At 38.4% G+C, this 25,009-nt stretch overlaps 1 protein-coding gene and 1 pseudogene across 2 annotated transcripts in view; both read left to right on the forward strand.

The window, feature by feature from the left end:
* The window catches only part of KCNMB2 (potassium calcium-activated channel subfamily M regulatory beta subunit 2), a 267,653-nt gene that overhangs the window by 194,673 nt on the left and 47,971 nt on the right, over positions 1-25,009 (forward strand). The gene's annotated exons all lie outside the window — the stretch shown is intronic.
* Positions 8,678-8,837, forward strand: LOC128573259 (uncharacterized; annotated as a pseudogene).

Consider the following 25,009-nt stretch of genomic DNA (forward strand, 5'->3'; position numbering starts at 1 on the left):
TAGACTATGAAAAAGAAAGAATCTCTGAGATATAGAGCAAAGCTCTTGAGTTAACCCAGGCATTTAAAGAGATAGAAAAGAAGAGAGAGAGTAAGCAGAACATTCACCCAGAGAATTATGGGACTTCACAAAGCATTTAAACATAGGAATTATAGGTATCCCTGAAGGGGACTGGAGAATATCATAAATGAAAATTTTCCAAGTAGTGCTAAAGATTCCATAACACTCCTTTTAGAGAGATATCAAGCCCCAGGTCATCTCAACACAAATAGAGCATCTCTAAGACACATTGTAATGAGTATGTCCAAAGTCAACATGAAAGAGAAAATTCTGCAAACATCTAGGAGTAAGTGCCAATAGACCAACAGGGGAAGATCCATCAGGGTAAAGTGAACTTTTCAGCTGAAACTTTCCAAGCCAGAAGATAATGGCATATACCTTTAATCTTCTTAAATAAAATAACTTTTAGCCCAGAATTCTTTACACTGCTAAACTAAGCTTCAAAATCAATGGAGAAATCAAATCTTTTACTGATATGCAAACATTGAGGAAATTCACCACAAAAAGAACAGCTCTATAGGACATACTTAGACCTATTGTGCACATTGACCATCACAATGGACCACCAGCAAACTAAACATCCAGCAACTAAATGAGAAAACCTAGCTTCCATAATAGTGCAAAGGATAAAACTAAGCTATGGACTTTCACAAAATAAGATGAATAGAACTCCAACTTATCAGTTCTCTCAATAAATGTTAATGGCTTGAATTCACCCACTGAAGAGGCACAGGCTGGCCAATAGATTAAAAAAAAAAAAAAAAACAAGGTATCCATATGCTGTCTTCAGGAACACACCTAACCTTGAGGGGCACAACAGGACTCAGGATGAAGGGTTGGAAAACAATATTTCAGGCAAATGGAAATCAGAAGATTGGGTTGCAATCTTGCTTACAGATACAAGTGGATTTAAAGCAACTAAAGTTAAGAAAGACAAGTGACAGATGGTCACTTCTTACTGGTCAAAGGAACAATACAGTAAGAGGACATTTTAAGTCTAAATATTTATGCACCCTACTTAAATGCTCCCAGATTTCTGAAATAGACCTTTATTGGTCTGAGCAATATGATATCCTCTCACACCATATTTAGCATTGTGTTACAGCTCCCTCCAGAATTCAATGCAGTAGCATCCTGAGCAGGTCTGTGGCCTCAAATAGCTGGGAACTTTAAGACCCCTCTGGCAGGGCCAGACAGATCCTCTAAACAGAAACTAAACAAAGATACAAGGTACTTAAATGTGACTCTAGAGCAAAGGGGCTTAATAAACATATACAGAACACATCATCCTAAGCTAAGGAATGTACATTCTTCTGTCAGCCCATGGAACATACTCCAAAATAGATCATATACTAGGACACAAATAAAACCTCAACAAAAATAAAGCATTTGAAATTATACCTTGCATCTTCTCAGACCATAAGACAATTAAGGTGGAATTCAACTCCAACAAAACCTTTCATTCCTACACAAAGGCATTGAAATTAAACCTTATGCAGAATGAAAGTTGGGTCAAGAAAGAGATAAAGGATAAAATTTTAGATTCCTCAAACACAACAATAATGAAGCTACAAGTTACCAAAACCTTCGAGATACTCCAACAGCAATCCTAAGATGGAAATTTATCACATTAGATGCCTACATATGAAAAACAGAATAACAGCACATCTACAAACTAATGAATCATCTTAAGGAAATGGAAAAGGAAGAGCAATCAATTCCCAAACTCAGCAGGAGAAAAGAAATAAATGAAAATAAATCAGAAATAAATGAAATTGAAAACAAAAGAATCATTCAGAAAATTAATGAAACAAAAAGTTGTTAATTCAAAAAGATAAATAAAATCAATAAACCTTTGGCCAGATCAACTAGAAACAGAAATATTCTTTAATATGAAACCAGTAAATCAGGCTTTGTGATTTTCTTCAGGAAAGTTTACCTGCTACTGTACAGGAGCACAACAGATAGTTGTTTTCATTCAAGGTTGGGGTTAGTCAAAGATATGAAGGGAAAGTGAGGCAGAGAAATCAAGGGAGACAGCAAGGGAAGGATAACAATTAAAGCTGAGGACATAAATTTAAATAAAAAGAAAAGTGAAAAAGGCAGTGTCATTGGCTTGGAAGATTCAGTAAAATCAAAACCTGTTGCACAGAGAAGCGTGGAAAAAGGAAGCCTCTGGTGAGCACTGTTGACCAGAAGTTGGATACTTGAAATAAAGATTTCTGAGATGGCACAAACAGAGTAATGACACAATTTAGGGTATGACTGTGGAAGACAGTGGCTGAGGTGGGCAGGGAGATTAGATCACATCTTTTGATACTCAGCCATTTCGAGTAAAAGAATTAGCCCAAACACACTACCGTGGAGGTGGGGGACAAATATTCTATTTGGAAGTAGAGAACAGCAGGTTCTGCATTCACTAGTGGCATGATTTGGGAAATCCCTCAGCATCTCATTTCATCTATCTGAAAACGTGGGGCTAAAAGTGTCTATGTCAGCATTCACTAGATTGTTCTCATTACCAAATAGAGTGACATGTATCAAACTCATTTTAAAGCAGAAAACCACTGTCAAGTGCAAGCCATGAGCAGGAATATTTTACAGGCAAGGAAAACAAAGCTCAAGAAAATTAAATGATTAGGTTAGACAGCAAATGAAGAAGCCAGAATTAAAACCCCATTATCTGATTCACAGTCTAGGGCTTTATCCATCATACCATTTGCCATTTTGTCAATGAAACACAAAATCCATAACCCATTTGTAAAAAACAAATGAAATTGCATATTTTTATCTTTGGGCAAATAAACATTATAGCAAGGAGCATGGTGGCACACTGAATAATAAACATATTTTTCATGAATTATCACACCATAAAACAAAACTCCTCAACAGTCTACCATTACAGCATAATGTGGTCATGCACCCCATAATGGCATTCTGATCAACAAAGGACTATATGTAGGATGTTGATCCCATAAGATTATAAAATCATATTTTTACTCTACTTTTTCTATGTTTAGATTTAATCTATAAATATTTAGCATTGTGTTACAGCTCCCTCCAGAATTCAATGCAGCAGCATCCTGAGCAGGTCTGTGGCCTCAAAGTGATGGCTATCCCACCTAGGTCTGTGTGAGTACATCCGTGATGTGCACACAGACAGAATTGCCCAATGGAGGCTCTGTCAGAACATGTCCCTACTGTTAAGCAATGCATGACTGTGCCCCCTGCAGTCAAAGAATGAGTCTCAAAACAACTAATTATTTTGAGCATTAATCCTCTTCAGACTGGTGTTACTGCAAGAGCAACCCACATTATGAACACTAGGAGTTTTTACACTTAATATCCTCCAGAATGACATGCATGCATACGTTGAAACTAAACTTGACCACAGCATAAAATGAAACCTGTTTCCTGGCCCAGAGCATTGTGTTAGCTGCAGGAGAAAACAGAAATAAAAGCAAAGGGTATTGAAGTAGTTATATAACTCACTCAGATAACTGAAACGATGCAAGTAAACTGTAACACTTCATGTGATCTTATGAAAACCAATCGATGAGAACAATAAACTTAGAAAAGCAAGAAAGGAAAATAGCATATTTATCACTCTTCTTTGATGTCTGGAATGAATAACATAATATGGGAAACCTGTCTAAATTATAGTGTGAACACATCTGACCTAAGTTCTATCTTACTGCTCTCAAATTGCATTTTGCTAAGCAGGGAATAGTAGTTCTGTCCTCTTGTAAAGTAGGCACCAAAATAGTCACCCCAGCATGAAACCCTAAGGTCTGCGCTTTCTTTTCTAAAGGGCACTGTCTCGGTGACCCACCTCACACATGTGCTGTCAGCTACTCACTAGAACAGGCTGCCTATCATTTGCCAGCTATTCTAGACCCCCTCACTAAGGTCTGGGGTTAGTGTGTGAGTGTGTCACAGCCTTGCTCGTTTGCTGTTTTACAAAGTAAAACCACCTCCTGTTCACTTTTCACATTCTACTTTTTCTTGTTTATTTTTCTAAAGGGAGCCTGACAGGAGATAAGAAAAGGGCATTTATTTCGGTAAACATGATTTGTCTTGCCTCCTATACAACTTGTCGACCAATTCCTTCACAACCCCATCCCCTTCCTCAACAAATGTCTGAGTTGTGCTTCTAGATAGATCATTTCTGCTAGAATATGTGTACATGTGTGTATGTGTCTCTCTCTGTGTGAATGTTCACACATATGTGCATTTGGAAGGCCAGGGATAAAACTGTATTCTTTTGAGTTTTGTACAAGGCAAAGCTTTTTTTAATCACTGTCTGTTCCCTAGCATTTGGAATTCCTTAAAAATCGCTATTTCAGACCTTCTCCCTGTTCATCAAGCCCTCAATTCCATCTCTGCTCTACTCAAATTTAATTAAATGCCTTTTCTCCTACTTCTATTGAGAAGATGTAGATTTTTAGATAGGAACTGCCTTCCTCCTACTCCAAATATTCCAATTTAGAGTTTACTTTCTTCTGTCCCATTCTCTCCCTTTCTCTTTAATCTAAGTCCTTTCTTCTCTAGAACACCATCCCTTCAATACTCCTCATGCCTTTCTACATTTACACCTCCCTGTCTGCATCTCCACTTCTATGTGTGAGTGTCTTATTGAAATATCAAGATCCATTTCAAATTCCACATCCTCTAAAAAGTCTTCCTCTCCTCCTCAGAGAAAAGGACATCCTCCTCTTTGAGATTCCTATCACAACTATTTTTTACACACGTGATTTGGCAGTTAACCTAACTCTGCCTTGCACCTTTGCATAATTATCTTGAATTGTTACTTTATTTTCATGTTTTGTTATTTAACTTTGCATGTGTTTCTACTATGTCTCCCTAACTAGATTTTAAATGTTTTAAGGGAAGACATTATAACAAATTTCCATAATTATTAAATATGCATATTCATTTGATTTGATATGTAGAATTTGTTTGTTTAGATGTAATGCCAAATAAAAGCATGAATGGTTTTAAAAGGAGTGTTATAATTTTGGAGAGTAATTTAATGATCTTCACACTCTAAAGCCCACAATTCTGCCTCTAGATACTTACCCTCAAGAAAGGCTGGCACATATGCACCAGGTGCATGACCATCATTGCTTGTCATGTTGACAAATTGGGAACAATCTAAAGCAATATTTCTCAGTGTGTGATCTCAATGTTCATCAGCAGACAAACAAGTAGTTGTAGTATGCTCACTCAAAAGAATAACATTAAAATGAGAGAATCAACATATGTCCAACAGGGTAGATCTTGAAACATAAAGTTGAGTGAAACAATAGTATGGCAACATAATACACATAATATAGAGTATGGTTATTTTTATATTTGAGAAACAGCCAAAGCTTCATTATATACGGAACATGAACTTGGAGGTAATGAATCAGATTCATGACTTTTGTCTGTCTGAAGGGTCAGAGAACAGTGAATGAACCTAGAGAAAATAACAGAGTAGCTTTCAACTTTGTAATACTCTTCTACATTTGAATAAGTAAGCATAAGAAAAGACGGAGACTTTACATCTTTTATGTTTACCTGGATGGAGTTCGAACACATTCTTCTTAGCAAAGTATCTCAAAAATGGGGGGGAAATGTATCCAATGTATTCAATATGAATATGAAATCAACATGCAAACAACTACATGCTCACACCAAAGATAAAACACAAGTATAGTCTACCAAGGGGGATGGAAAACGAGAGAGAGAGCAGAGGGGAGAGGGGAGGATGATTGGTGAAATCTCGCCTAATGTGTACAATGTGAGGGTGTTCGGCACCTCCCCTGGGTGAAGGGTTCAACTACAACTTGAACTTCACGTTAGAAATGAAAACACTGGTTCCAGATTTGGGTTGGAATGTTTTCAATTTTACTCCATTCAATATGATATTAACTGTGGGTTTGCTGTAGATAGCCTCTATCAGCTTAAGGAATGTTCTTTCTAAGCCTATTTCCTTGAGTATTCTTATCATGAAAGAATGGTGGATATTGTCAAAAGCCTTTTCTGCATCAATTGAAAGAACCATATGGTCTTTGTTTTTGATTTTATTTATGTGGTATATTATATTATATATTTGTGTATGTTGAACCAATCTTGTATGTCTGGGATAAAACCCACTGTCTCCACTGCTATTTAACATAGTGTTGGAAGTCCTAGCCATTGCAATCAGTCAAGAGAAGGAGATTAAATAAATCCAAATGGGAACAGAGGAGGTCAAACTCTCTCTTTTCCCAGATGACATGATCTTATACCTGTAAAACCCCAGAAATTCAACTACAAAGCTCTTAGAAGTGATCAAAGAATATAGCAGCATCTCAGGTTATAAAATCAATACCCATAAATCAGTAGTCTTCATATATGCCAACAATTTTCAAGCTGAGAACAAAATCAAAGACTATTCTTTTTTCAATAGCTCCAAAGAAGATGAAATACCTGGGAATATATCTAACAAAAGACATGGATGATCTCTACAAAGAGAATTATGAAACTATGAGAAAGGAAATAGCAGAAGACACCAACATTGTTAAAATGTCCATACTACCCAAAGCAATCTATAGATTTAATGCAATCCCCATCAAAGCACCAATGTCATATTTTAAAGATCTTGAAAAAATAGTACTTTGATTCATATGGAACCAGAAAAAAACCCTGAGTAGCAAATACAGTTCTTAGAAATAAAAACAAATCTGGAGACATCACGTCGCCAGACTTCAGGTTATATTACAAGGCTATAGTGATCAAAACAGCATGGTACTGGCACAAAAATAGAGACATAAATCTATGGAATAGGATAGAGACTCTAGAGATGAACCCAACCACATATCATCATTTAATCTTTGATAAACCTAAGAAAAACACGCAATGGAAAAAAGAATCCTTATTTAACAAATGGTGCTGAGAGAACTGGTTATCCACATGCAGAAGACTGAAACTGGATCCTCACCATTGACAAAAATTGATTCTTGTTGGATAAAATATTTAAATTTAAGACACAAAACAATAAAAATTCTATAAGAGAGTGTGAGAAAAACACTTGAAGATATTGGTCTGGGAAAAACTTTATGAGGAAGAACCCCCTAGCAATTACAGCAACACCAAAAATAAATGACTGGGACTTGATCAAGCTAAAAAGCTTTTGCACAGCTAAGAGTACCACAAACAGAGCAAACAGACAGCCTTCAGATGGGAGAAGATTTTTACATGTTATGATTCTGACAAAGGCCTGATAACTAGAATCTACAGAGAACTCAAATTAAACATTAAGAAAAGTGCAAACAACCCTCTCTATAAGTGGGCAAGAGACTTGAACAGAAACTTCTCTGGGGATGACAGATAAATGGGCAAAAAAACATATGAAAAAATGCTCATCATCTTTAATCATCAGAGAAGTGCAAATCAAAAGCACTTCAAGATATCACCTAACCCCAGCAAGATTAGCCCACATCACAAAGTCCAAAAAAAAAACAGATGTTGGCATGAATATGGAGAGAAGGGAATACTTCTGCACTGCTGGTGGGATTGCACACTAATACAGACCTTTTGGAGAGAAGTATGGAGAATTGGCTCAGTGCCTGTAGCTCAGTGGCTAAGGGCGCTAGCCACATACATCAGAGCTGGCAAGTTAGAATCCAACCCAGGCCTACCAAACAACAAGTAGTCCCAGCTACTTGGGAGGCTGAGACAAGAGGCTCACTTAAGCCCAAGAGTTGGAAGTTGCTGTGATCTGTGATGCCACAGCACTCTAATGAAGGTGACATAGTGAGACTCCTTCTCAAAAAAAAAAGAAGAAGAAGTTTGGAGAATCCTCAAAGATCTAAATGCAGACCTTCCATTTGACCCTGCAATCCCATTACTAGGTATCTACCCAAAAGAACAAAAAACATTTTAGCACAAAGAAATTTGCACTAGAATGTTTATTGCAGCTCAATTCACAGAAGCAACCTAAGTGCCCATCAACTCATCTGGGCACTTAGGTTGTTTCCCATCAACTCATCTGGTATCAACAAACTGTGGTATATGTACACCATGGAATATTATTCAGCCATTAAAAAAGATGGAGATTTTACATCTTTTACATTTACCTGGATGGCGCTGACATACATTCTTCTTAGTAAAGTAGCTTGAGAATGGAAAAATAAATATCCAATGTACTCCATACTAATATAAAATCAATATATAAACAATTACATGTTCATAAGAACAATAAAACACTATGATAGTCCAGTTCAGGAGTAGAGGGAAGCAGGAGGGGGTGGAGGGAGGACGTATGGCAGAAGGAGGGAGGGCACAAGGTGGGCTCTCACCTTATGTGCACATGGTGAGGGTGTATAACACCCGCCCCCAGGGTGAGGGGCTCTTCTACAACTGGAACTTTACCCTGGAAGTGAGAACAATGTAACCTAAATATTGTACCTTCATATTAATTTGAATAAAGTTAAAAAAAGAAATGAAAACAATGTACCAAACTAAACATTTTACCCTCATATTAATTTGAAACTTGATTAATTAATTAATTAAGTAAGTAATTAATATTCTCTAGTGCCCACATAGATCTGGTCCATCTTGTGGCTAGTTTTAGCAAGTTGTTGTTGTTATCGCTTCTCGGCCTTTTGGCTAAGATCAAGTGTAGCAAGTTGTTGTTGCAAAAAATAACACAAATCAAACTCTTAAAAAGTCATTGTATGTTTAAAACTCTTGAAGAAACACCAAAGGCAGAAATTTATTTTACAAAGAGCAAATATTCTGAACGTCTTCTTCATGCATCTGCAGCCCCAGAGATTTCAGTCTTAGGGTCAGGTGCTACAGCTCTGACCACTGGGTCCCCTTCATCTTCTCTCTCTCCTCACCCTCAAAGTCTCGTTTAAGGGCAGCTTGACACCTGCAGCCCTGCAGGCTGGGTGCAGGTCTGTGGCCCTTCAGCCCTAGACAGAGTACTCCTTATCCACACACACTTCACATTGGTCCAGTCAGTGGACACTGCTTATCCAGACATTTAACACTGGTCCGATCCAGTGGGAAGGACTTTAGTAGAGATACTGTCTCCTCGTTCTGATCCTTTGCATGGCTGTCCCCACAGCAGCTGCATTGGGCTGATGCCCAGACTGGCTCTTGCCAAATCTCTTCCCAGGAAAGATATTAATATCTTCCCCCACTGTTCACTACATGAAGAGAGGAATTTAAGGACACAGAGATTCCTCCAGAACAATTTATTCAAATATTCTTCCAGAAACTAGTTATTAGATACTTGTTCTGCTTCTGGACCCCCTAACGGATGCCTGAGCCATCTGCTGCCTCTCACCCTTGTGCTGCCTTAGTTAGTAAGTGTCTGCCCAAGCCTAGTTCCTCTGGGCTTCCACTGACTTCTTAAGAATGAGCTCACCTTACTCCTTCTATCCTGGTCCACTCTCCATCACAATTTTCTGTCTTGCAAATTATAGCACCGCTGAGTTTTAAAGCTTTAGGACAGTTTGAAAACTATGCACTGCTCTCTAAACAGTGATTTCAAAGCAAACATGTGGTTTTAAGAAGTGTATATTCAGTATGTTTTGGTGTTCTATCATATATATAATAGAAAGTAAAACTTGACAAAATGTTTTTGGCTGGCAGAAATAGAATGAAAAGCACCATGGGATATATGGATTTTCAAAGGGCACAGGCCTTGCTCTCAGGACACGTGCTTTGCCACCTGAGCTCTCTAAAAGAGCTCTGCCTTTTCTAGGGCGAGGCAGGGAGCAATGATTTCTCAGGCAGCTGGTCTGCATTTTCCCCTCATAGATCCTACAGCCCTGTGCCTCAGGTCCCCTCACATCAACAGCAACAGTGATAAAAGAGCCGCATATCTACCTCCCAGAGCAAACAAAACCCAAACCAGACTCATCAGTTCGATGTTTCTAATTTTCACACATGTCCCATATTTTTGCATGAGTGAAACCTAAAAAGGATGTCAGTGATGCCCTAGCACTGAGCAGTGAAGTGAGAGCAGCATCCCCAGGTACCCAGAGGGGCTGCCTAATGTGCAAAGCAAAACGAATGCAACCAGCACCACCCAGGCCCTTCTCTGTGAAAGACAAGCTTACGTATATTCACACCATCTTTTGAAAGTGAGCGGCCCTCTTGCTATGCCCGGTACCTCCCATTGTCCAAATGTGCCTTCCTTCCTTGGCCTTATCAATCTAGCTTCTCAGTCCCGGTGTGTATGGGCTCGATTTACCTTGAATTTACTGGAACCATTTGATGTTTTGGTCATTATTTTCCTATTAAAGTACATATTGCAGAAATGCATTTTCAGATTCACTGAGAATACAAGAAGCTTGCACTGTGTAATAAAGTACATTCTACCTTATTTCTACCATACCTTATGTTGTTTCTCTACATGACTTGTTCTCACTAGTCATGGGAAAAGTGGGTGAGACCACCACCCTTTTGCTGGGAGGGGATAAGAATAGGATCTTACCCAGCTGAAGACACTGAAAGATGGTGCCGTTTGTACAAGGAACGAGACCATCGTGGGGTAAAAGTAATAAATAAATACTGGAAAGAGGCCACAGATCCACCATTAGAGTATCCCAAAAGGTGGGCAGAGCAAAGAAGTTCACATTCACAGTCAGAATTAGCAATAATTCCAGCAGGAAGACAGGAAGTACATAAATGCTCAATTTGACAAAAATGTTGATTTTCCCCCAAATTAATGCACAAATTCAGAGAAATTCCAATCAAGATCCTAAGAAGATTTTTTAAAATAAGAATGTGGAAATAAAAAAAAAAAAGAATGTGAAAAACTACTTCTAAAGTTCACCAGAAGAATAAATGCTGAAGAATGACCAAGAAATTTTTAGTTGAAAAAATATATACGGTGATGGACTAGCCTTACTGTATATTAAAACATGCCATAAAGCTGCAACAGTCAAAACTTCACTGATGCCAGAATATGCAAATTATGTAAATAGACCAGAGTACATTCAGAAACAGATCTTTGTACTGTATAGGAATTTAATCTCTGACGAAGTTAGCTTTAACAGTAAAACATTTGTCTGTAACTCACTCAGTAGTTTATGCAAGGTATCGTGCAAATCAGGGCAAGTTGAGAGTAAAGGGAAATACCAGTGGGATGCTGGAATAGCAGCCAAAACTGTCTGCCTTGTGCAAATCCTGATGTACGGTGCATAATTGTAGATGGAGTTATCCCTGCTTAATTAGTAGCTCCCTATGTCACTCTCAGGCGTGTTCCACTTTGGGCACTAAATTCGACAGTTACCGGAGTTATAGGGCCTGGTCACTAGGTGGATATTCAAGAACCAAGCTCTGGTCCCTGACATAGGTTGTGGCAAGATTAAGGTTGGGCCTAAATTCTCAGGATCAGAAGATCATATTTACGTCTCTGGGGATTTGGCAGCAGTCAAGACAGAAATCTCCTTCAGTAACTTAGAAATGCAAGAGACCTATTGCCTCAGGCATGGAGTGGACAGAGGGTGAGGACTGAGCAGGGCACTGTGCAGGATCCAGGAGAGTTTTTACTTGGTTTCTTTTACTTCAACTTCATAAATGTCACAAACTTTTTAGTGAAATTTTTGAGACAGATTGCATATTATTTTTAATCAACATAAAAAAAGCAAACCACCAAAAATGATTCTCAGTAAAAAAAAGAAAAAGGCTCCAGAAGTTAAATCAGATAAAATATGTGAAAGTGCCATGGAGGACTGCCAAGGACTCCGCTAGTGTCTGTACACATCTTACTATCACTGACATTTACACGGAGCTTTTATTGCTAGACACTTTACATGCATTATCTCACTTAACCACAGCTCCCACTCCAAAGTGGTTTTATTAGCATCACGTGATAAGGAAGCCGAGGCATGCAGGGAAGCCGAAGGGAGACACTTCACTCAGCTGCTGAAGGGCAGGGTCAGAACCCAGGTCTGCTAGACTCAGTGTGTATGTTTGGCTGGCAGCAGGCTTTTTTGTAGGGTAAATGAATAGAGACACCTGTAAGCACAGGATAAGTCTAACAGACACACTTGGGGAAAAAAACAATGCCACAAAATCTCATCAGTTATGCTTTCATTTTAAGGAATATAAATGCTCATTAAATTATAATTATCCATGTTTACCTCAAAATCACAATGCCAGCTCTAGAGTCATCATCCTTGGATGTTCTTTTTCTCAGACACTCGACAATCAACTCTCAGTGAATCCTGACAACCCTACCTTCACAATATATTCAGTGTCCCCACCACAACCCCACTGCCCCACCATCACCTCTCATCCTGACTTTCTACAGCCTTAAAACAGGTCTCCCTGCTCCAACCCCTGTCCTCTGAAGCATGTTCACAACCCATTAGTCAGAACCATTCTGACTAATATATGCTGACCATGTTCCTCTTAGGCTCAAAGCCCTGCAATGACTCTTAATGTCACTCTGAGCAAAAGGCAAGTCTTGGCTGATGCCTGCAGCCCTTTTGTTACCTGGCTTCCTAGTAACTTCCAAGGCACTGTCACCACCTCCATGTGGCTCAGAAACACTAGTCTTTGTTGTTCCTGAAAAAGAGTAAGTGCCTTGTCACCTCTGTCCTGCCTTGCCTGCCCCTTACCTCTGACTAAATCCTTGACTTCCTTCCCTCCAAGTCCTCCCCCAAATATCAGTTTATTAGCAAGGCCACTGATGTAGAAACTATGAACCCCTCCTCCCACACCTTGCTTACCTCCTCTCCCAGAGTGGAGACACTCTGTCTTTGTCTCCAGCTGGCATGACACAAGTACAGTCCTGTTGAGTTAGACTTGAATGTATTAGGTTAGGCCATATGAAATCGCCCTTTACATAGGTCAAAAATGGCGGAATGCCTACAATTTCATTGTGTTTAACTTAGCTTCATGAAGATCTGTCTTACAGTCTGCTCAGTTTCCTAACACAGATAACAGTGCCTTGCATATAGCAGGTGCTCAATAAGTACTTGTTTAAAAAGACTTCCTTAAGATAAGTTTCAAAAAAACAGAGTGCATAAGAATAGATAGGCATCTTGTCTGACTGATGTAATCTCTCTTCTTCTCAGCTTGGTTCCATCCTTAGTTGCCGAACCATGTACCCAATCAGAGAATCAGTTCTTCCTGAGCTTTCTCCCATTTTCCTGTGAACACAAAGCGTCCATATTCATCCCAGTTGCCATTGTCAGCTATCTGGGTTCTGCAGACAGGTTCAGAAAGAGAACTCACCTATTGCTTTTTGCTGTGGAATCCTGTATATAATCTGCACTAGGGCAGAGGAAATCTGGCAGGGCCAGGGCAGAGCTGCTCCCAGAGCACCCGTCATGGTTCCTTCTTTCTGAGTTGGAAATAGGAACAAGGCAGAGGTTCCTGTAGTCCTCCCTTCCAGCTCCCTTCGTTCGGGCTTACAGAGTCCTGATTTCCAATATTACTGCATACTATACACATTTCATTTCCCATTCATTATTCTCTTGCAATTTACTCCGCTCTTATTGCTTTCTTTCTAATCAGTATGGACCTTTATGTATTTGCATGGAATATTATTTCTTTATAGCAGTAAGTGCTCCATGATCTCAAGCTTCCTTTCCCCTCCTTTCTGAATCTGGGTCCAGAATACTCGAATAGACTTTACCCACTTTGTTCAGTCAAATGCATTTTTTTTTTTTGAGACAGAGTCTCACTTTATCGCCCTTGGTAGAGTCCTGTGGTTTCACAGCTCACAGCAACCTCCAACTCCTGGGCTTAGATGATTCTCTTGCCTCAGCCTCCCAAGTAGCTGGGACCACAGGTGCCCACCACAATGCCTAGCTACAGTCAAATGTGTTTTTAACAGAAGGGGACACTTTAACATTCAAAATGCGGTCATTACCAGAATGGAATGAGGAGACTGTTCCTATCTTGGAAATTACCATATATGCATGTTCACTACTTCTTCCTCCCTCCTTTTCCCACTGGCCCACACTCCAGATCAATGTTCCTTTTGTTTTGTTTTGTTTTGAGGCAGTCTGTCTATGTGGCCCTTGGTAGAGTGCTGTGGCATGACAGCTCACAAGCAACCTCCAACTCTTGGGCGTAAGTGATTCTCTTGCCTCAGCCTCTCAGGTAGTTGGGACTACAGGTGGCCACCACATGCCCGGCTATTTTTTTGTTGCAGTTGTCATTGTTGTTTAGCTGAGCCAGCCTCAGTGCTTGTGGTCATTGTGCTACGAGGGCGCCAAGCCCAATGTTCATTGGGGCCTCTAAAAATTCCACAGAGATATTCTGCTGAAGGTTTATGATTCCTCATTTTCTCTTGTTGAAATAATTCCAAGCTGCATCAGGTCAGGAAATGTCCTTACACCCGTCTCACTGACAGACAAAAAGTCATTACCTCTTCATTTCAGCCAGAGATCAAGTGTTCAGTGTGTCTTTACTGAAAAATGTTAACTGAGTTACTTCAGCACATGGTTTGGTGGTTCAGTTACTGTCTCAGTCTGCTTATGCTGCTATAACAAAGTAATTTATGAAACCTGAAATGTATTTCCTCATACCTCTGGAGGCTGGGAAGTCCAAGATCGAGGTGTCTAGTGAGGGCTGCTCCTGGTGGCATCTTCTCAAGGAGGCCTCCTAACGTGGCAAAAGGCAGAAGTGCCAAACTGGACAGAGGGTGTGAAAGGTTCTTTACAAAGGGCCAAGTCCCGTTCTCTGGGGCCCCACCCTTTTGAACCAATAACCTCCTAAAGGCCCGACCTCTTAGTACTATCTTGCTGGGGAGTAATTTTCAACACATGGCCTTAGGACTTTCAGAACATCGCAGGGACAGTCCTAGCCTTCATGTCTACACCTTTCTTCAGACTGAGGCTTGGTAATATGTAAGGGGTGTGGGCAGGAAGGGCAGGAAAGAAGGCACAGCCTTAACACACTTTCTCCATCCCGAGGCCCGGCTCCATGCATATCTTGTTTCCATCTCACAGTCTTAAGGACACTGTTAAATCTGGAGCAAGTGAGTAAGGAAACACTTGGAGTTCAAGGAGCTGTGTGTCCTAAGGAGTGGCTCTGTGCTACATAGAGGAGCTCGGGCCTATCATGGGAACTGTGGGTCCTCTACTCTCATTTGTTTTCTAAGACAAGTGTGGACAGGCCAGACCTGTGCGACTAAAGCGAGGAAAGGCCCCATGAGGTGACCCAGCTCTGGGTTGTGATGGAGATAAGCGATAGGCTTGTGTAGAAATGCTTCTGGGAGTGCAGGAACTTGCTTTATCTCCATTCAAACCCGGAAAAACTCTACCATCCTTCTCTCTCCTACTGTAATTTGAGGTGTATCCAAAAGGAGCAGATGGTATGGACAACAGCCCGACACTACACCAACAGGTAGAACTTCAGTTTAAAACTTAGTGCAGTTCTAAAGGCAAAGTGTTCATCCTTCTATCTACTATCTCTGTATTTCCCTTGTCTCTTTGACCTTAATTTTGACTAGAAACTCTTCTGTAAAACAGAAAAAGATTGCAACATGCAGAGGCTGCCAGGCCTCTCAGAATCATCTGTACACAAATGTCAGGTCTCACTGCCGCCAGAAGCAGACTCACTGCTCTCTATACCACACGGTGTTAATAGCCTAATTTGGAAATGCATCTAAGGTTCAGAGACATATCATAGCATTTTGACTTTCTGGAGCAAGAACTAATATACAATTCACATACAAAATAAGCAGGCTATTAAAAATTGTCAACAATTCACAAGTTAATATTCATGGCCAAATCACCAAGTACGTGGCTTTACTTAAGCACTTGATTCCTTCTAAGACTTCTCATACTCCTGATACTGTCTGAGAGCATGGAATTAGTCCCTCATATCTAGTTGGTACTTACACCTACCATGTGTTATACGTAGTATAACAAACGTTATACAAATGACTCCTCAGTAAATGAGAAGCCCACAGAAACTGTTTAAAAGATTTTTTTTTAAAAGATTAACTTCTTTAGAAAAAGTGTTGAGGAAAAATGGCCTAACATTTATATTCTTCACCCCCTGGGTAAAGGGCTCAACTACACCTTGACAAACAATGTAACCTAAGCATTTGTACCCTTATATTAATCTGAAATTGAAAAAAATAGAGACTCTTAACTACTATTTTACTGGAAAATAAATTTCCTAGATTTTCACGCTGAAAATATTAGGTCTTACTTGTTGCCCTCTGTAGAGTGCCATTGCATCATAGCTCACAGCAACCTCAAACTCTTGGGCTCAAGTGATTCTCTTGCCTCAGCCTCCTGAGTAGCTGTGACTATAGGCCATTTTTAGAGATAGGGTCTCGCTGTTGCTCAAGCTGGTCTTGAATCCATGAGCTCAGACAATCCACCTGCCTTGGCCTCCCAGAGTGCTAGGATTACAGGCATGAGCCACTGACCTGACCTAAAAATAAGAGATTCTTAAAACAGAAATTCTTTCTCTTGAGAGATAATCACTCATCATCATCAAATATGCTACAGGACACGTGTCCATTTTAAACCAAATGGCCACTCTACTTGGCTAATCAGAAAACATTTTGATGTGATGAATATGGCTTTTGTCAAACATGTTATTCCCTATCTAAATGCAAATTCATTTACAAATGACAAAAATGATAAAGCAAATTAGAATCATTTTGCCTGAGTTTTGACACAGAAAACACCAAGGTCAGCTCAGGGACTTTATCCTCTGAGGCTCCCAAGAACAAAAACCAAACCACAGCATGCTGTCCATACCTGGAGTGAGACCACTGTTCCCCAGACTGGTTTAGTCAATGGACCTTCCTTTCAACTTCTGAACATTGCCTGCATCTCCCTACATTTCTTCATTTTTTCACCCCATCCCCTGCAGCTCTTGCTTGGATTATGGTCATCACCATCCAGTTCCCTGTTTATAGTTTTTTCCTGCTCAATTTATACTCAACATTACCTCTAGAGTGATATTTCAGCTATGTAAATATAGTCTTGTGGCTTTTCCCTTTCTAAAAATGTGCAATGAAGTACAAAATTAAAAATAATCCTTAATAGGACTTTGTCTTCTTCAAGACAAACCCTAATACCTCTCCATGGTCTTTCCAAGACAAGTGTGGAATTTCAGAATCTGACTCTTGACTTTCAAATTCTTGCATGTATTATGGTCAACCACCAACTAGGAATGTTATCAGGATACATAAATAGAAGGAAGTGGTAATTTTGCCATCCTCTGCAATAACCAGATGACATTAGAAGTGAACTACTATATTCAGAAAAACAAAATTGTGCAGGGTTCAAGAGGATAGACTCTTAATGTGAATTATGGGGGTTCAGATCCCAGCTCTTCTTCTTGATAGCTTTGGGCAAATTATTTAACTTCCCCATGCTTTAGTTTCCTTATCTGCAGGATAGGAATAAAAAGAATGTCTATTATACAGGGGGTTGCAGCAATTAAATGAAGTCAAATATATACTGCACCATTAAATAATAAATGTTAATATTATAATGCCATGATACTTTAAGACAGTATGGAGCATGGTCTGAGGTAGTGTCCAGAATAAGAACAGAAACAAAATCATACATGCCACGGGTCTTGGAAAGACATTACTGCTATACCAAAACATTCTGAGAGTTCAGAAACAGGAGCAATAGTGGACTGTAGGGAGACAAATTCCAGCTGAAATTATGGAAACACTTACTACCAAATGGGAATGTTTATCAATGGAAAGTAGTTTTCAGAGAAGGTGGATACTCCTTCTTTGGAGTATTCCCAATGGACTGAAGCAAAAAATACAGAGAAGAAGAACTGTAAAGGTCTTATGAGTCTCAGATAATAAAGATCTTCATGTGTCATTTGGTGGTAAATACATGTTTACAGTAATTGATTATTTTTTCATAAACTCTATAAAGCATAAGGATTTATGGCACCATTGTATGTTGATTTGTCTTCTAGTTTTGTCAATAACCTGTATACCCAGTGAAGAGTAAATCCTAGATCTAGGGATACACCACATCATTGGAATAATTTCGTCAGCCCCATGATTCATAATAGACAATTCCAGCCAAATGCCTTCAAGTGGAAGCTATTGCTGACTACCACAGCTAGCTTTCCTTTTGTTTCTTACCAAAGTTCCTTGAAAAACACAATGACCATTTTTCTCCTCTACAATTTATTGCAATATTTATTTTCACTCATTAAAATGTTTTGAAAGTAACATCTCAAAAGAGATTTTGAGAAGAGCTTTAGTTCTACCCGCTATAACAGTTTAAAAAGGTGAGAAAGTTCAGAAACAAATACATAAGATCACTTTTGACCTTGATTCAACTGAAGCTTTGAGTTTCTATTATGTGCCTATAATAATTCCATGTTAACAATAAAGAAACAGGCTGATGCCAGCTAATGACCAACTCAGTAAGGGGGAAAGGAGGGAGTCAACTGTATGAGTATAATGCCAAATTTATTGTGCCCCATTCTTACTCCTTGACACACACACACACACACACACACACACTCAGAGTTAACAAGAAAAATGGGATATATAAGATATTGACCTCCAAGGCAATCTCAGTTGTGCTATCTCCTCTTCTCACTTGTACCAGGCTCACTCTCCGCATCATGGAACCAATCATATCTCAGCTCTTCAGGATCAATGAAGCAAGTGCTTCATATTCTCTGGTACTGAACCATCTTTCACTCCAGGAGACACACCAAGGCCAGAGTTTGACTCGAGTATAATCCTTGATTTTAGGGTTACATATGTCCTCTGGCTCTGCACTAGCCAGTTAGGACATCCCTCCCTGTAGCTCTAGCGCCATCAAACTCCTAGGACCTAGCCAGTGGATGCTTCCTTATCACCACCTTAAGAAGAGGGATGTTATGATTTAGTCATTTAAATCATCGGTTTTCAGCTGCAGTGTCAACATATATTCCGCTGTGACTCATTAGGATAGCATTAAAACCAATGTGTAACTGGGAGTCCATGCTACAGCCTGACCTTCAGGGTCTGAGAGTTCCATGGTGCAAGAAAATGTGTGCGGGATTGAGAATCACTGCTTTAAAAGAACACCTCATCTCACATTGATACTTAAGGAGCAAAAGGAACATTCAGTGATGAATCCCTCTGCACTAAGTACAGCTCTTCCCAGACCCAGGTCTATTCTTTTCACAGCTTGTCATATTCCAGCCACACAACACAGACTTTCCACTTTAAGATGCCCCACTCTCCCTCCCAGCCCAACACAAAGTGCTCATGTCAGTGAGTCTATTCAACAATGCATTTCAGAAAATCTTTCTTCTTTATCTATAAATTACCATCTTCTCCAGGAAGCCTTCTCTAAAGTTTACATTTATGACACCCTCCTTGAAGTAGGGCATGATGAAATCTTTTTTGGGTTTACCTAAAAAAGATGATGGAAATCCATCAATGAGTGTAATTGAAAAGTAAACTAACTGGATGTATGCTAGATGTATGTATGTTAGAAATAAATAGTTGTAAAAAATGTACTGGGATAAAGATTACAATAAAAATAGGAAAGAAGATGCCTTTGCCTTTATAATGTGTAAATCAGAATCCAGATAAAGTTCACATGTCATAATTAGTCAATACATCTTTTAAGTAATATTGACTTTATAGATTCTTTCTCTGTTTTATCTTTGCAATTTACTTTGTTGTTTGATTTCTACAGTATTTTACAACATGTTTCTCTGTTCTTTTTGCTTTCTATAAATTGTTCTTTAGCTCTAGGGGATTGATTAGATTCAGCTTTTGGGGTTTTTGGCAAAACTAATTCATAATTGATATTTTTGGTCTTTCCTCTTTTTGATGATAACTATCACTCATGATCAAAGTCTTGCTCAGTACATTGGCTCATTAAAAATTGCAAAATGATGGTAATTTAATTCTAATATTCCATCCTTATTAATTAGGTTAAATACTTCTGTAAAAAGAAACTTTATTTAACCTACTATTTGGTTTCACAGTGCTTAATTAATATCAGAAATGTAGGATGAATAACGGAGTATTTCCCTATACTCACCAGTTTTTTTGTTTGTTTGTTTGTTTTATTAAATCATAGCTGTGTACATTAATGTGATCATGGGGCACCATACACTAGTTTCATAGACCATTTGACACATTTTTATTGCACTGGTTAACATAGCCTTCCTGGCATTTTCTTAGTTATTGTGCTAAGACATTTACATTCTACATTTACTAAGTTTCACATCTACCCTTGTAAGATGCACCGCAGGTGTAATCCCACCAATCCCCCTCCCTCTGCCCACTTCCCTCCTCCCTCCCCTCCCTTTCCCCCTTCCCCTATTCTTAGGTTGTAACTGGGTTATAGCTTTCATGTGAAAGCCATAAATTAGTTTCATAGTTGCTATTCATAAATGCTAAATCATGGAAAAAGCCCAAGTGCCCATCGATCCACAAATGGATTAATAAATTGTGGTATATGTACACCACAGAATATTATGCAGCCTTAAAGAAAGATGGAGACTTTACCTCTTTCATGTTTACGTGGATGGAGCTTGAACATATTCTTCTTAGTAAAGTATCTCAAGAATTGAACAAAAAGTATCCAATGTAACCAGTTTTCAATGTAATACATTAATTTCCTAGCATCTTCTAATGGCAACCAATTTATTTTTTTAATTATGAAATCATGGGTTAAACAACATATATTTGCTGTATTTCCTTCCATTTTAATTGTCCTGATTGATACCAGATTTTCGTATCTTTGCCCTCTTCAAGTTTGACCCTGAATCCTTCAGAAATATTCATGATAGTCTTCAATAAATGACTTACTTATCTGATATGATTTATCTACCATATTTCCTAGCCCATATATAATCCCAACCATTTTACTAAGGAATCTTTATTCCTTTTAGGGACTATGCTGACACTTTTTCCAACAATATTAACCCACTATGAATGCCTGTCATATCCCTGCTTTTCACCCCAATCCTATACCTCCAGACAGAGAGTCAAAGATGCAATGAGGGATTAGAAGATTCTCAAAAATAAGATAATAGATAGGCTGAGGTTCAAAGACAGGTGAAGATCAAGGGTGTTTGTGACATAAATGACTTCATAGAAATAACGAAATCATGGCATTACAATTTGAAATGGGTATTTTAACACAACCTTATGAAAATATCTTTTTTATTATTGTTGGGGATTCATAGAAGGTATGAATTGTTAGGTAAAGGACATTTGTTAGGTAAAGTCCCTCTTAAAATTGTGTCCCATCCCCAAGAGATGTGTCACACCCCGTTACCCCCCACCTTTTCCTCCTTCCCTCTCTTCTCCCCGTTACCCACCTCCCACCATGTACTAGGTCATTAATTGTCCTCATATCAAAATTGAATACATAGGATTCATGCTTCTCCATTCTTGTGATGCTTTAACTAAGAATAATGTGTTCCACTTCCATCCAGGTTAATACAAAATATGTAAAGTTTTTATCTTTTTAATTGCTAAATAGTACTCCATGGTGTACATATACTACAGCTTCTTAATCCATTCCTAGGTTGGTGGGCATTTAGGCCATTTCCACATTTTGGTGACTGTAAATTGAGCTGCAATAAACCTGTCTAGGGCAAGTGTCCTTACGGTAAAAGGATTTTTTTTTTCCTTCTGGGTAGATGGCCAGTAATGGGATTGCAGGATCAAAGGGGAGGTCTACTTGGAGTTCCTTGAGGATTCTCCATACTTCCTTCCAAAAAGATGGTATTAGTTTGCAGTCCCACCAGCAATGTAAAAGTGTTCCCTTCTCTCCACATCAACACCAGCATCTGCAGCTTTGAGATTTTGTGATGTGGGCCATTCTCACTGGGTTAGGTGATATCTCAGGGTGGTTTTGATTTACATTTCTCTGATAATTAGAGACAATAAGCATTTTTTCATATGCTTGATAGTCATTCATGTATCTTCTTTAGAAAAGGTTTTATTCATTTCTCTTGCCCAGTGATATAAGGGATTGTTGGCTCTTTTTATGTTGATTAATTTGAGTTCTCTGTAGATCCCATCAAGCTTTTGTCCAATTCATAATATGCAAATATCCTTTCCTATTGTGTAGGTTATCTATTTGCTTTGGTTGTTGCTCCTTAACTGTACAGAAGCTATTCAGTTTAATTAAGTCCCATTTGTTTATTTTTGTTGTTGTTGCAATTGCCACGGAAGTCTTCTTCATAAAGTCTTTTCCTAGGCCAATATCTTCAAGTGTTTTCCCTACACTTTCTTGGGGGATTTTTATTGTTTCATGCCTTAGATTTAGATCTTTTATCCATCTTAAATCAATTTTTGTGAGTGGAGAAAGGTGCAGGTCCAATTCTAGCCAATATACTATAGCTTCTCATTAACAAAGTCATACATCATGATCAAGTAGGTTTCATCCCAGGGATGCAAGGCTGATTTAACACACACAAGTCCATAAACGTAACCCACCATATCAACAAAAGCAAAACAAAGACTGTATGATCCTCTCAATAGATAAATTTTGATAAAATTCAATATCATTTTTTAATTAAAACTCTGAAGAATATAGGCAGACGTGGCACATATCTTAAACTAATCAAATCCATCTATGAAAAATGAACAGCTAATATTTTACTGAATGGAGTTAAACTGAAAGCTTTTACACTTAGAACTGGAACCAGACATGGTTGTCCTCCATTGCCACTACTATTCAACATAGCACTGGAAGTTCTAGCCAATACAATCATGCAAGAGAAGAAAATAAAGGGCATCCAAATGGGAGTAGAGGAAGTCAAACCCTCCCTCTTTGCTGACTATATGATCTTATACTTAGAGAACCTCAGGGACTCGACCACAAGACTCCTGGAAGTCATAAAAAAAAAAAAAAACAGTAATTTCTCAGGATATAAAATCAATGTCCACAAGTCAGTGACCTTTGTATAAGCCAATAACAGCCAGGATGAGAAGCTAATTAAGGACACAATCTCCTTCACAGTACCTTAAAGGAAATGAAATACCGAGGACTATACCTAACAAAAGAAGTGAAGGAACTCTATAAAGAAGATTACAAAACCCTTAGAAAAAATAGCAGAAGATATTAAGAAATGGAAGAACATATCAACTCTTGGCTGGGAATAATCAGCATTGTTAAAATGTCTATACTTACCAAAGCAATCTACAGATTCAATGCCATCCTCATTAAAATACCAACATCATATTTCCAGACTCAGAAAAAATAATTCTTCATTTTGTATGGATTCAGGAAAAAACTCATATGGTTAAGGCAATTCTTAGCAATCAGAACAAAGCTGGGGGCATCATTCTACCAGAATTTAGGCTGTACTACAAGGGCACAGTGGTCAAAACAGCATGGTACTGGCACAAAAATAGAGATATAGACATTTGGAATTGAATGGAAAACCAAGAAATGAAACTAACATCTTACAACCAGGTAATCCTCAATAAACCAAATAATAACATACACCTGGGGAAAGGCTCCCTATTCAATAAATGGTGCTGGGAGAACTGGATAGCCACATGAAAATATCTTGCAGTAATGCAAGACAACTAGTTAGGAAGCTATTCAAGTAATTCGGGAGCATGATAGGCATCAAAGTCTAACTGATTTGGGTTTGAATCCCAGATTTACTTCTTAAAAATTGCATGACCTTGCACAAATTACTTAACCTCTCTACATCTTAGCATCCTAACCTATAATGTGAGATAGTAATAACATATACCTGATAGGGTTATCAATGTAATAATACATGTAAAACACAGGGCCCATTACATGGCCAGTACTACATAAATGAAAGTAGCAATTATTTTTGATATTTTATTATTTTTGCTTAATTTGACATGGTTACAGAGGGCAGACTCTTAAACAATTCAATATAGTAGCCATTAGCCACATGTGTCTGTTAGATACTTCACATGTGGTTAGTCTGAGTTGCAAAGTGCTATTAAGTACAAAATATACACTGAATTTCAAAACCTTAGTAAAAAATGTAAGTTATACCATTTTTTAATTGTTTTTTTTGCATTGAACTTCTTTCAAAAAATTTTTTTTCTTTTTTTTTATTAAGTCTTTTGCACATAGATCATAAATACATTTATGCCAATTTCGGTATGTTGATTATTTGTACAAATTGGAGTGTTTACATCATACTAATCAATATAGCTTTCACCTCATTTACCCAATTATAACATTAGGACATTTGTACTCTACACATGATAGATCCGACTTGTACTTGCAATGTGCTCCATAGTTGTGGTCCCCCTACTATGCCTCCCACTCCCTCCTCATCCCTCTCCCTCCCCTTCCCTCCTTCATCTTAGGGTAAAATTGTGTTTCATTTTTCATATGCAAGTGTGAGTTATTATAAATTGGTTTCACAGTAGTACTGAGTACATTGTATATTTTTTTTCCATTCCTGAGATACTTTACTAAGAAGAATATTTTCCAGTTCCATCCATGTAAACATAAAAGAGGTAAAGTCTCCATTTTTTTATTGCTGCGTAGTATTCCATGGTATACATATACCACAATTTATTAATCCATTCATGGGTTGATGGGCACTTGGGCTTCTTCCAAAGAAATTGGCCTGGGAGAATACTGCTTGAGGAAGACACCCCGGGCAATTGAAGCAATATCAAAAATACATTATGGGGTCTGATCAAATTAAAAAGCTTCTGCACTGCCAAGAACACACTAAGTAAAGCAAATAGATAGCCCTCAGAATGGGAGAGGACTTTTGCAAGTTATACTACCAACAAAGATCTAATAACCAGAATCCACAGAGAACTCAAACTTATTACTAAGCAAAAAACAAGTGATCCCATTTATTGGGCAAGAGACATGGACCATTTTTTAATTTTTATTACATGTTGAAATGATAATATTTGGGGAATATTACTTTAAATAAAATTGTTAGAATTAATCTCTCCTATTTCTTTATAATGTGACGCCTAGAAAATTTTAAATTACACATGTGGCTTACATTGTAC

Source organism: Nycticebus coucang, chromosome 20 (genome assembly GCF_027406575.1).
Source record: "Nycticebus coucang isolate mNycCou1 chromosome 20, mNycCou1.pri, whole genome shotgun sequence".
Classification (NCBI taxonomy): domain Eukaryota; kingdom Metazoa; phylum Chordata; class Mammalia; order Primates; family Lorisidae; genus Nycticebus; species Nycticebus coucang.